Here is a 12213-nt window from a genome sequence, read left to right on the forward strand (position 1 = left end):
AGCAGCCACCTGGAGCTCCCTGAGCTGCTGCACTCACTCCTCTGAACCTCCACCCAAACTCCAAACCAAACCCGGAAAGCGAAATCAGGAGGGAGAGAGGGGGAAGGGGGAAATAAACACGCACACCAACAAACCTGGGAAAAGAAAAAGAGGCCGCCGCCTACCTGTGGCTTCCCGAACTGGAGCCTCTGCCAGAGCCTCACCCCTGGCAGCCAGCAGCAAAGGTGAAAAGAAAGCCTGCCTCCACTCTGCCAGCCCCTCTGGGGACCAGCTGAAGTGGGATCATCTCTGCCTCGCCCACCCCATATCAGTCAGAACTTCACTCTTCCCAGAGGGGAAAACTACCCTCCTTTGTCTTCTCCTACCAACCAAAACTTGACTCTACCCACGGGGGTTTTCAACCTTTTTTCATTTGCAGACCACTAAAAAAATTTGAATGGAAATGCAGACCTCTTTGGAGATGTTAGGCATGCAGCCCACAGGTTGAAAACCACTATTCCATGGTAACAACAACCTTTCACGCAGGGCCGGCTTTAGGAAGTGCGGGGCCCAATTCGAATACCCGGCGGCGGTCCGGGTCTTTGGCGGCGGGTCCTTCACTCGCTCCGGGTCTTCAGCGGCATTTCAGCGGCGGGTCCTTTGGTGCCGCAGAAGACCCGAACCGCCGCCGGGTGAGTAACAAAATTAAAAAGGCGCCTAAGTTAGGTGCTCTTCTTTAGGGCGCAGGGCCCTCTTAGGCGCAGGGCCTGCTTTCATGGACCCCTTAGACATAGTCTGCAGACACCCCATACACACGCAAGGAATCCATGGACCACTGGTTGAAAACCACTGCCCTAGAGAAGAACAGGAGTACTTGTGGCACCTTAGAGACTAACAAATTTATTTGAGCATAAGCTTTCGTGGGCTACAGCCCATTTCTTCGGATGCATAGAATGGAACATATATTGAGGAGATATATATATACACATACAGAGAGCATGAAAAGGTGGGAGTTGTCTTACCAACTCTGAGAGGCCAATTAAGTAAAAGAAAAAAAAACTTAGCCCAGTACAGACAGTTTGATAAGAAGTGTGAGAATACTTACAAGGGGAGATAGATTCAATGTTTGTAATGGCTTACTTCAAAAATTTTTCTTCTCTTACTTAATTGGCCTCTCAGAGTTGGTAAGACAACTCCCACCTTTTCATGCTCTCTGTATGTGTATATATATATCTCCTCAATATATGTTCCATTCTATGCATCCGAAGAAGTGGGCTGTATGCTCAAATAAATTTGTTAGTCTCTAAGGTGCCACAAGTACTCCTGTTCTTTTTGTGGATACAGACTAACACGGCTGCTACTCTGAAACCTGCCCTAGAGAGAAGCATAGGAGACCCTCACTGCATCTCAGCTCTCCCTCTTCCACCACTTTTCTTACACTACTAGACAGTACTCGAGCACTCAAGGCACAACCTCTCTTTAAACACACACACAAATCAGAAGCCACACACTTAGCATATTTTAGTGAGTGTTTTGTAATTAATGTATAGTGTAGGTTTTCAGATAAAAGTGACCCCTACACAGAAACAAAATCCAAATAAGCCAGCACAACATTCAAGGTTATAAACCAAATGAGTTACTTCTGTTTTGGGACCGGCTCTGTTCAATATCTTCATTAACGACTTAGATATTGGCATAGAAAGTACGCTTATTAAGTTTGCAGATGATACCAAACTGGGAGGGATTGGAACTGCTTTGGAGGACAGGGTCATAATTCAAAATGATCGGGACAAATTGGAGAAATGGTCTGAGGTAAACAGGATGAAGTTTAACAAAGACAAATGCAAAGTGCTCCACTTAGGAAGGAACAATCAGTTTCACACATACAGAATGGGAAGAGACTGTCTAGGAAGGAGTACGGCAGAAAGGGATCTAGGGGTTATAGTTGACCACAAGCTAAATATGAGTCAACAGTGTGATGCTGTTGCAAAAAAAGCAAACATGATTCTGGGTTGTATTAACAGGTGTGTTGTGAGCAAGACACGAGAAGTCATTCTTCCGCTCTACTCTGCGCTGGTTAGGCCTCAACTGGAGTATTGTGTCCAGTTCTGGGCACCGCATTTCAAGAAAGATGTGGAGAAATTGGAGAGGGTCCAGAGAAGAGCAACAAGAATGATTAAAGGTCTTGAGAACATGACCTATGAAGGAAGGCTGAAAGAATTGGGTTTGTTTAGTTTGGAAAAGAGAAGACTGAGAGGGGACATGATAGCAGTTTTCAGGTATCTAAAAGGGTGACATAAGGAGGAGGGAGAAAACTTGTTCACCTTAGCCTCTAAGGATAGAACAAGAAGCAATGGGTTTAAACTGCAGCAAGGGAGGTTTAGGTTGGACATTAGGAAAAAGTTCCTAGCTGTCAGGATGGTTAAACACTGGAATAAACTGCCTAGGGAGGTTGTGGAATCTCCATCTCTGGAGATATTTAAGAGTAGGTTAGATAAATGTCTATCAGGGATGGTCTAGACAGTATTTGGTCCTGCCATGAGGGCAGGGGACTGGACTCGATGACCTCTCGAGGTTCCTTCCAGTCCTAGAATCTATGAATCTATGAAAACGCAGGCAGTGTTGTAGCCCTGTTGGTTCCAGGATATTAGAAAGACAAGGAGGGCCAATTAAAGAAATTACCACCACCTCCTTGTCTCTCTTACTTCAATATGAAATGCTGGCATAGATGAAAACCACAACCTCCATCCTCACACTTGTTCCTTCTCTGCAACCATACAGTATTCTGTTGGGGTGCTCTTAATCATGACTACTATACTGGGATATCCCCTATGGAACCAATTTAGCTTTGTGTTAGCGAATGGCAATGACTGCTGCTTAATTGGATGATTGTCCAATTTTTGCTGCATGTGTCGAGAAGAACAAAATCATAGACTGCTTGTGGAAAGGGAATCTGGGGGGGAAATGGTAAATAGCTATTCTGCCCTCTACATTCCCCTCATAACTGCAGCATAATTTGGTATCCAAGATACTTGAAGTAGTAGAAACTCTCCCACTGCAGTTTTGGCATTAGCTATGCTATGAAATTTTATGAAAAAATGCCCACCAGTGGGTAGCACTGGGTTAGTTGCATCAGTGTGGATATCTATCTGAAGTTCTTACACAGAGGTTAGTGCTAATGGGAGGACACAGTCAATGGGAGTATAATAGGAGCAGTTGCTGAATTGCTGTGGGGTGTACAGAAGAGCTGAGATCTACAGGACCTGGCTATTATATTTCTGTGGATCATATTCATCTAGAAAAACCATCAGTCACTTGTGGTTCTGTCATTAGTATTGCCTTTAGCAGATGAAGAAGCTACAAAGATTTGAGGAAATATAGTGGCAGACTTGGAAAAGTAGGATTCCCCTTCCATGTGTTTTTACTAACAAAAGGTAGCATATATGGCAGTATTTAAAAACTCTTAGGCCCTAATCCTGCAAACACACCTATACTAAACTTTATTACCATGAGTTGTTAATATCCAGGTAACGACAGTTAGCCAGGTGTTAAAACTTCACCTTAAGCACTGTCTTTGTAATACAGAAGTTGCCAATAAATATTAAAATAAGATTAAGTAAAGATGAAATTGAGTGATTGAACAAAAATACAAGAATAAAAATGTTAGTGCTGTATTTTATAAGATTTAGGCATATTTTTAAATGGCTTTTTCTTTTAATTGGAATAGCCACTTAACTAGGACTATATAACTTGTTTACCAGGATGTTTGAATTAAGAGAATTATATTTTTATAATTTTTTTAGAAGACAATAAATGGGTTTGTGTAGAAGATGGAATTAATGAGCCAAAGGGAACTTTAATATAGATTTTTTTTTAAAAAGGACTAGAGTTAGGTAAAGAATACGTGATGGTGTCTTAATTTCTTTAAATTATATCTGTTGAATACTGTGCTTTCCACAAAACCATGAAGACATCTCTGCAATTTAAATTCCTTATATGAGATAATGACTATACTCCTTTTTATAATACTTGAAGTTTTAATAATAGATGGGTTAAATAAAAGTTAAGGATCTAACACTGACTTTCTTCTTACTAGAGAAGTTCAGATTTCAGCCCTGTTCCTGCAAACCCTTTATGTATGTTCTTAGCTTTATACATATGAGTAGTTCCCAGAGGTGAAAATCAGCCGCTACAGTCTGGTACGACATACCGGCAAGAGCCAGTACTCCATGCCAGACCAGACCAGTTTTAAAGGGCCGGGGCTTCCTGCAGCAGTTGGAGCCCCGGGCCCTTTAAATCGCCTCCCGGGATCCGGCAGCCAGGCTCGGGCGGCGCTTTAAAGGGCCCGGGGCTCCTGCCGCTGTGGGGAGCCCTTTAAAGCACTGCCGTAGCCCTGCCGCCTACCCCGGGGCTCAGGCGATTTAAAGGGCTCAGGGATCCTGCTGCTGTGGGGAGCCCTGGCTCTTTAAAATGCCCCCCCAAGCCCTGCTGGCGCTACCCCAGGGCTCAGGCAGCCGGGCTCAGGCAGCGATTTAAAGGGCCCGGAGCTCTGCTGTGGTAGTGGCGGCCAGAGCCCCGGGCCCTTTAAATCGCCCCTTACCCCTGGGGCTCCCAGCCACCTCTGCAGCTGGTAGCTCTGGGGGGGGTGATTTAAAGGCCCCAGGCTCCCAGCTGCAGCCTTTAAATCTTGATTTAAAGGCCCTACCTCTTCTGGTTGAGGCCACACCCCCGCTCAGGATTCTGGCATACTGATAAATCCTTTGTTACTTTTACCCCTGGTAGTTCCACCGAGTATGATTCAGGGAAAGGATAATATTTAATACAGAACCAGGGTTGGAAGAGCATTAATCATTAAACAAAACTGTAGGCCAAATGCTCAGCTGGTATCAAAGAGTGAAACTCCACTGCAGTCTATAAAGTAGCACTAATTTCACTAAGTGAGGCTCTGGTCCTGCATTTGCAGGCTGGAAATTTAACTTAAGTCTTAAAAACCCCCAAACTTTTTGGTGTGGGAATAATCCCCAGGCAAAATAAGAAATGGAAATGTCAGTGGGAAGGACTGTTATGGTCTCACTGTGTCTGCAAGACATCAGTTTCTGCCCACACAGAAGGAAGAGGTACAGGAAGGAAAAAACAACTTTAAAAACTTCCTTATGTGTAGAGAAGAACAAAATCATAGACTGCTTGTGGAAAGGGAATCTGGGGGGAAAATGGAAAATAGCTATTCTGTCCTCTACATTCCCCTTGTAACTGCAGCATAATTTAGTAGCCAAGATAATTGAAGTAGTAGAAACTCTCCCACTGCAGTTTTGGCATTAGCTATGCTATGAAATTTTATGAAAAAATCCCCACCAGTTGAAGAGCTAAAGCATTTATCATAATAAAGAGAGAACAAATTAAAATAGTTAAGTTAACTAGAAGAACAGATACAAACTTTGTTTTTCCACAAAAGGAATTTTATATTTTCACAAAAGGTACTTCTAGAAACACATGCATATAATCTTATCTCTTCTGAGAGTTTCTTGTTGGAAAACTTCTTACTTCCCCTTTTACCGCATTGAGAATGTGTTCTTTTATTTATTTGTAATTTTTTTTTGTTGCACAGCTCCCCCTTTCTGCTAGAACAAAGATAGCAAATTACACACATCAAATTAAGTACCTAAATATGGGGGAAATGTAGGTATCTGCTATGGCCTGAGAAAGCTTGCCTGCTGCATATCTCCTAATAATGAGAAACGGGGTAACAAACTGGGGAGTGGGAAACAGAATGGGAGTGGCAAAGAAGACAAACAGAGGAAAAGGCGGTAGAAACTTCAGGTCAATTTCAGGTCAATATCTATTTTATGTTAAAGTACTTGTCCTAAAATGTGGACTCACTGAGTACCATAACCATATGCTCCACACCTTTAAGCTACAAGTTCAATTACAACATTAGGGCTCAGTAACTTTAAAGGTCTATATCCACAAGTGGAAAACTACAAAGGCTTGTAGAACTTACTCATTGCTTATTGTAGGTGGAGCACTAAACTACTCTTTACTCACTTTAATCCAGTTGAGCTGGTAGTAGTAAATGGAGAGTCATGGCACAGAGGAAAGTATACTTATCCATCCATTAACCATTTGTCAGGATGAAATGAGGGCCTACAGATGAGCCTGGGACTAGTTACCTCAATCTCCAGGCAAACTAATTAACACAGCTGAGCTACAGCAGAACTGCCTGTTTGGCCAGCCCACCTGACTGGATGAGGGGATCCAGCATATCTGCTCTTTTAAGCTCAGCACCAGGTCACCGGCTGTGCAATGCTTATGTCTGCAGATGTGATTGCTCATGTGTCTGCCTTGTTCCTGTCCTGCCCCAGTCTGCTCCAGCTCTGTTCTTTGTCTGGTTCCTGACTAGTCCCTGGTCCCTGACCTGAGCTCTGACCAGTAGGATGACTGTCACTGTTCTGATCACTAGGCCTGACCATCCATGCTCTAGTTGTTGACCATTACACATCTGGTCTTGCTGAAATATTAACAGTGTGCCAATCTGCTAGTGTATATGTGGTCATGTGGGATCAATGTGTTTATTTACTGTAGCTGCAAAAAGAACAGGAGTACTTGTGGCACCTTAGAGACTAACAAATTTATTAGAGCATAAGCTTTCGTGGGCTACAGCCCACTTCTTCGGATGCATAGAGAGTGGAACATATATTGAGGAGATATATATACACACATACAGAGAGCATGAACAGGTGGGAGTTGTCTTACAAACTCTGAGAGGCCAATTAAGTAAGAGAAAAATTTTTTTGAATTGATAATCAAGATAGCTCAGTACAGACAGTTTGATAAGAAGTGTGAGAATACTTACAAGGGGAGATAGATTCAATGTTTGTAATGGCTCAGCCATTCCCAGTCCTTATTCAATCCTGAGTTGATTGTATCTAGTTTGCATATCAATTCCAGCTCAGCAGTCTCTCGTTGGAGTCTGTTTTTGAAGTTTTTCTGTTGTAAGATAGCCACCCGCAGGTCTGTCATTGAATGGCCAGACAGGTTAAAGTGTTCTCCCACTGGTTTTTGAGTATTATGATTCCTGATGTCAGATTTGTGTCCATTAATTCTTTTGCGTAGAGACTGTCCGGTTTGGCCAATGTACATGGCAGAGGGGCATTGCTGGCACGTGATGGTGCCCATGAATTCAGACTACCTGGCCAGAAATGCTGAAGAGACTGAGTTGATACTTTGAGGACTTTATGGTTCTAGTTTCATTGTTATGTTTCTTTTGAGAAAGAATTTATCCTTTTCAGTTGCTCCCTGAACAGTGATCTGTATTATGCTGCCTTGATTTGAATTTTAGAACTCAGCCTTAATGTACAGGGCATACATTCAGCTTCATCATTTGTGGGTTACTCTGGCTGTTGAGTTGGAGATGTCTGAGATCTGGGCATTAAAAAGGGGCATATTCTACATGAGAAAGAAAGAGGTTTTCTGTCATTTTACTCTGGTTAACCAAAAAATGTGGACAGTCCCACTCTTCTGGAGCACTGACTGATGTCAGTTTAGGCCACAATAGACATCTGTCCTCACTGCAAAACTTCCACACAATCTGACACAACTATAATGTCTGCTCAGAAAAAGCAAAAATATGCAGGAGCTGGGGAGTGAATTTGACCAATAAAGTTTGTCTGAAATTGTCCTTTTAAGTACAGTAAAACCTGCTGTACATTTCTTAGGACATGGAAGTCAATCAGAGTTTTGCCATTCACCTCAATAGGGCCAGGATTTCATCCCATGACTTTAAACCTGTACCTCCCACATGCATACTAGTGGTGCTATATTAAAAAATATGTTGTTGTTTTTTTTAGTTTTCCTCCAAAGGTGCTAACTGTTGTTTTTTTAATCTTAAATATCAATACACTATCTTGAAGATCACCGTTGTTGCATGCTAATGCTGCAGAACCTCTGATTGGCACTTTGGCCCTGCTATTCCCAAGCTCTGAAGATACCATAACCAACATGACTGACTGAAATCTCCCCCTTACCCAGCATATCAATTTTAAACTTGTTTTTACAACTCTGCCCTAGCTTATACCTCAGGCCCAATCAGTGGTGCTGGAACTAGGGGTGCTGCTGCACCCCCTGGCTTGAAGCACTAATAACAATCACCAAATACACGGTTTCCATCATCAGCATCCCCACTATAAAAATTGCTCCAGCTCCCCTGAGCCCAATCCTGCCAGTTAGTCCATGCTTCTCAGAGCTACAGTGACTTCCATGGAGCTCTGCACAAGGGAAGGGACTGCCCAGTTTTTCCTGCCAACAGCATCAGTCTCAAACCCCTTTTCCCAGTCCCCTCTCCTGGCCCTTTTTACATGCGTTTATGCATGAAATATCCCTGTGATGTTCCCCTCTGGTGTTGTCTGGCCCAGTGATCTGCTAGGCCACTCCAATACTTGACTCTGGGAGCCAGCCTTACCCTGCTCTGCTGTGAGAAGCCCTACTCCTGGGCATAGGCGTGCGCAGCCCATTTCATTAGGGTGTGCACCCAGGGAGCCCCGCCCTAGCCCTGCCCCATCCACTCCCTCCTGCTTCCTGCCCCCTGACTGCCACCCTCAGAACCCCCAACCCCCCCGCTCCTTGTCCCCTGACTACCCACCACTGGGACCCCTGCCCCTAACTGTCCTCCAGGACCCCACCCCCTATTTATGTACAGGCGTGACTACCTGCCCTTTCCTGGTTATTATACGCGGCCAGTCCGCATCCACATCCAGTAATTAAAAAAAATAAATAATAAACTAATAATTTAAATTGGAATTTCATCCATTAATAAGTATTTATTATATAATTAAAACCATTCTATTGAAGGACAGATATTAAATAACACTAAATAAATTAATGTTCAAAACAATATTAAAAATTTGAAAATTTAGAGCATGGAAACCAAAATAGCTAAAATTTAGTTTTGGCAAGATACACGGAATGGAAACTCCGGGATCTTTACCTGTCACTGAATATAGCCATCATACCAATAGTGGAATATAAAACAAGTCTACATATACTCTCCTTAAAATTTTTACTTCTGTCCATTCCCAATAATTGTAACAAATCATTATTACCTTCACTCCACTTGCCACGCGCCCCAAGCACAAAACCAAAGAAGTGAATATTTTTACCTCCCGTTAAGTTTTTAATTTCTTCCTCTAACTCAAGATAATAAGCCACCTTCTCACTGTGGGCTTGTTCCAAACTTCCGGCATTATCCTCCCATCGCACTGTAACATCAACCACCACTGCTGTATCTCCTTTTATAAATATAATATCCGGCTTTCTTAACTCACCCTTACTATTTCTCAAATGGGGCTCTATCATTGCCTTCCACCCTAATTTACCAACCTTATCTACAACTGCAGACACTACTCTATTATGCCTTTTTATCCTAGCATTCTTAGTCTTATAACATTGTCCTGAGATATGGGGAACAGTCTCCCGCACTTTACCGCACCATCTACAAAGAGCATTCACACCTCCTCTTCCTCTTGCTAATGTCTCCCTAGTAGGATAAATATTTGCCCTAAGCTGCAATGCTGCAATATACGCTGACGATTTAACTTTACTAGAGTTTCTAAAAATCGAATTACTAATTAAATCATTTTAAAAATATTTTATCCCTATTCCCTGACATCTCAGTTCCAACCATCTTAAAAATTCCTCTTCCCTCCATTTCTTGGGATGAGATGTTACTGCACTAAATGACAATATTTTATCCACAAGATTTTCTCCTGCATATAGATAAGATAGGTCCATCCAATCATCTCTCGAGACAATATGTCTCCTCCATTTACGAATTAACATATTTGGGATTTGCACACTAAACTTAGTGAGAGCTAAACCACCATCCCTACCTCTAGAATAAAATATCCCATCTGTGGTACACTGAGGTAAATGTAAAATCTCTTTAACTATTTTTCTAACTAACACATCAAGATCGTCTAAAAGATTAAAAGGGGGTTCTATTAAAAGAAGATTATAAAATAGCTTCGGTAAAATATATGTCTGTAAAATTAATATTTTTTGGGCCGGTTTTAATGGGGTCTTAATTAAATTCTCACTCCAATCTTTCAATTTTTCTTTAAGTACCGGTCCCCCTACACCTATCCAGGGATCTATTCTAGCTCCTAAATATTTTTCAAAATCCCCTGGTTGAACATATTCAATCTCCTCTGACCCTATCTGCCAATTATCCTTACGATTAACTACATAGGTTTTATGTTTAGTTAAAATATGAAAGCCTTTCGTTTTCTTCACATTAACAGAGAGATTAGTATTTTTACAAAACTCCTCTAAGATACCCAAATTTTTAATCATTCCTTTATATGAGCTACTTAAAATTGCCACATCATCGGCAAAAGCCAATGACGTGACACCATTACCCTTAACATAAAAACCACTTCCTTCTACTTCTAATCTAGTTAAAAGGGGATCCATAGCAATATTAAACAAAATTGGGGACAACGGGTCACCCTGCTTGACCCCCCTCCTAATTAAAATAGACTCAGTAACTTCATCACCCACCCATACCCTAGTTGTGCAATTATCATAAAGGTCCCTAATAATATCTATAAAATGTTCATCTATACCAAATCTTCTCAACCCGGCTATTATATGTCCGTGTCCCACAGAATCAAAAGCTTTAGCCAGATCTACGAACACTATTACAATTTCATTCCCATTTCGTTTAGCCCCTTTAATCAAATTATCTAATATAGCAATATTTTCCTCACACCCAGGGGCGGATATAAACCCTTTTTGTCTACTACATATCTTAACTGTTTCCACCAGTCTTTTTGCTAATATTTTGGTATAGATTCTAATCCAAACTGACCCAGTTGTCAATGGTCTCCAAGATGTTAACTTCTTCATTTCCTCCTCATCTTGTGTCTTTGGTATTAAAATCGTTCTATTTTTCTTAAATTCATCTGGTACCTGTCTATTTAGAAACCATATATTAAAAATTTTTGTAAGTATTAAGGAGTCTAAATTAAAAATATCCCACAAATTGCTCACTTTTACTTTATCTGGGCCAGGAGCACTATCTTTTCTTATTTCTCTTAAAGCTATTCTAATCTCATCCACGGAGATCGGACTCATTAATATATCATTATCCGCATTCTCCGTGGATGATGGCCACCCTATCATATTACCATGTCCAATTGTTCCCAAAATATTCACATAGTATTCCTCAATTTCTTTCATAGGGATAGCACACTTAGCCTTATCTGGCTCTCCCATTATAATGCGAGTCAATCTTCTTCTATCCTTATCAAATAATTGTTGATAAAATTTATACTTAGCTTTCTTTGTAGCATATCTCCTAATTGCATTAAATTGCTTCCTTCTCCCCTCCTTTCTCATCTTCCCTTTTCCTTTATTCCTCAACTCTATTTGACTTTCATTTCTAGGGTCCTTTCCCTCTACTAATGAATAACATAATTTTTCCAACATTGCCCATCCGAGAGCTTTTGTTAAATCCTCCTTTAATAATCCTTCAATTTCCCCTAAACTATTTATTATTTCTCTTCCCTCCCTACTTTGTTTTCCCCGTTTACATATTTTCTCCACTAAATCCACTTCTGGATGTCCTTTTAGTGGGAAAATCCTCTCTCTTGGGGGCGGAATTTCTAATATATTTACTCTAATGTCCTCTACCTCAGTCACTTTCTCCCTATCTCCTGTTACCACTAACTTCTTCTTTGCTAATTCTCGTCTTTTATCTGATATTTGTTTATTCGTTTTGGTCCTCATCTCGCTCTCAATATATTTATTTATATTCCTTTTCCCAATATATTTCCTTTCCAACTGTATAAGCTGCGCAACCTCATCTTTGGTCCATATACGAGATCTAGTCGATCCCTCTTTGATCTTACTTTTAGCAGCCATATCTTCTTTTCTTTGCTCATTCCTCACAGCAGGGTGTCTATGTCTACAGTGTTGGCTCAATCCAGATCTAGTATGAAAACCAAGCCCACAGACCGAGCACGTATGGCTCTTCATTGGGGTATCCGCCTTCTTGGGTATGCACTTGGGGTAGTGGCAAGCTATATTATGATATTGAGAAGATTTTCCACATTTACTACATACAACTCGTATGGCTTTACTTTTATGAACCACATTAATGTGTTTGGCCCATTTACCAAATGTTGGTAATATCTGGGGACATATTGGACAATTAAAACTATCAACGGGATACTCTAAATA

Source organism: Emys orbicularis, chromosome 3, assembly GCF_028017835.1.
Source record: "Emys orbicularis isolate rEmyOrb1 chromosome 3, rEmyOrb1.hap1, whole genome shotgun sequence".
Classification (NCBI taxonomy): Eukaryota; Metazoa; Chordata; order Testudines; family Emydidae; genus Emys; species Emys orbicularis.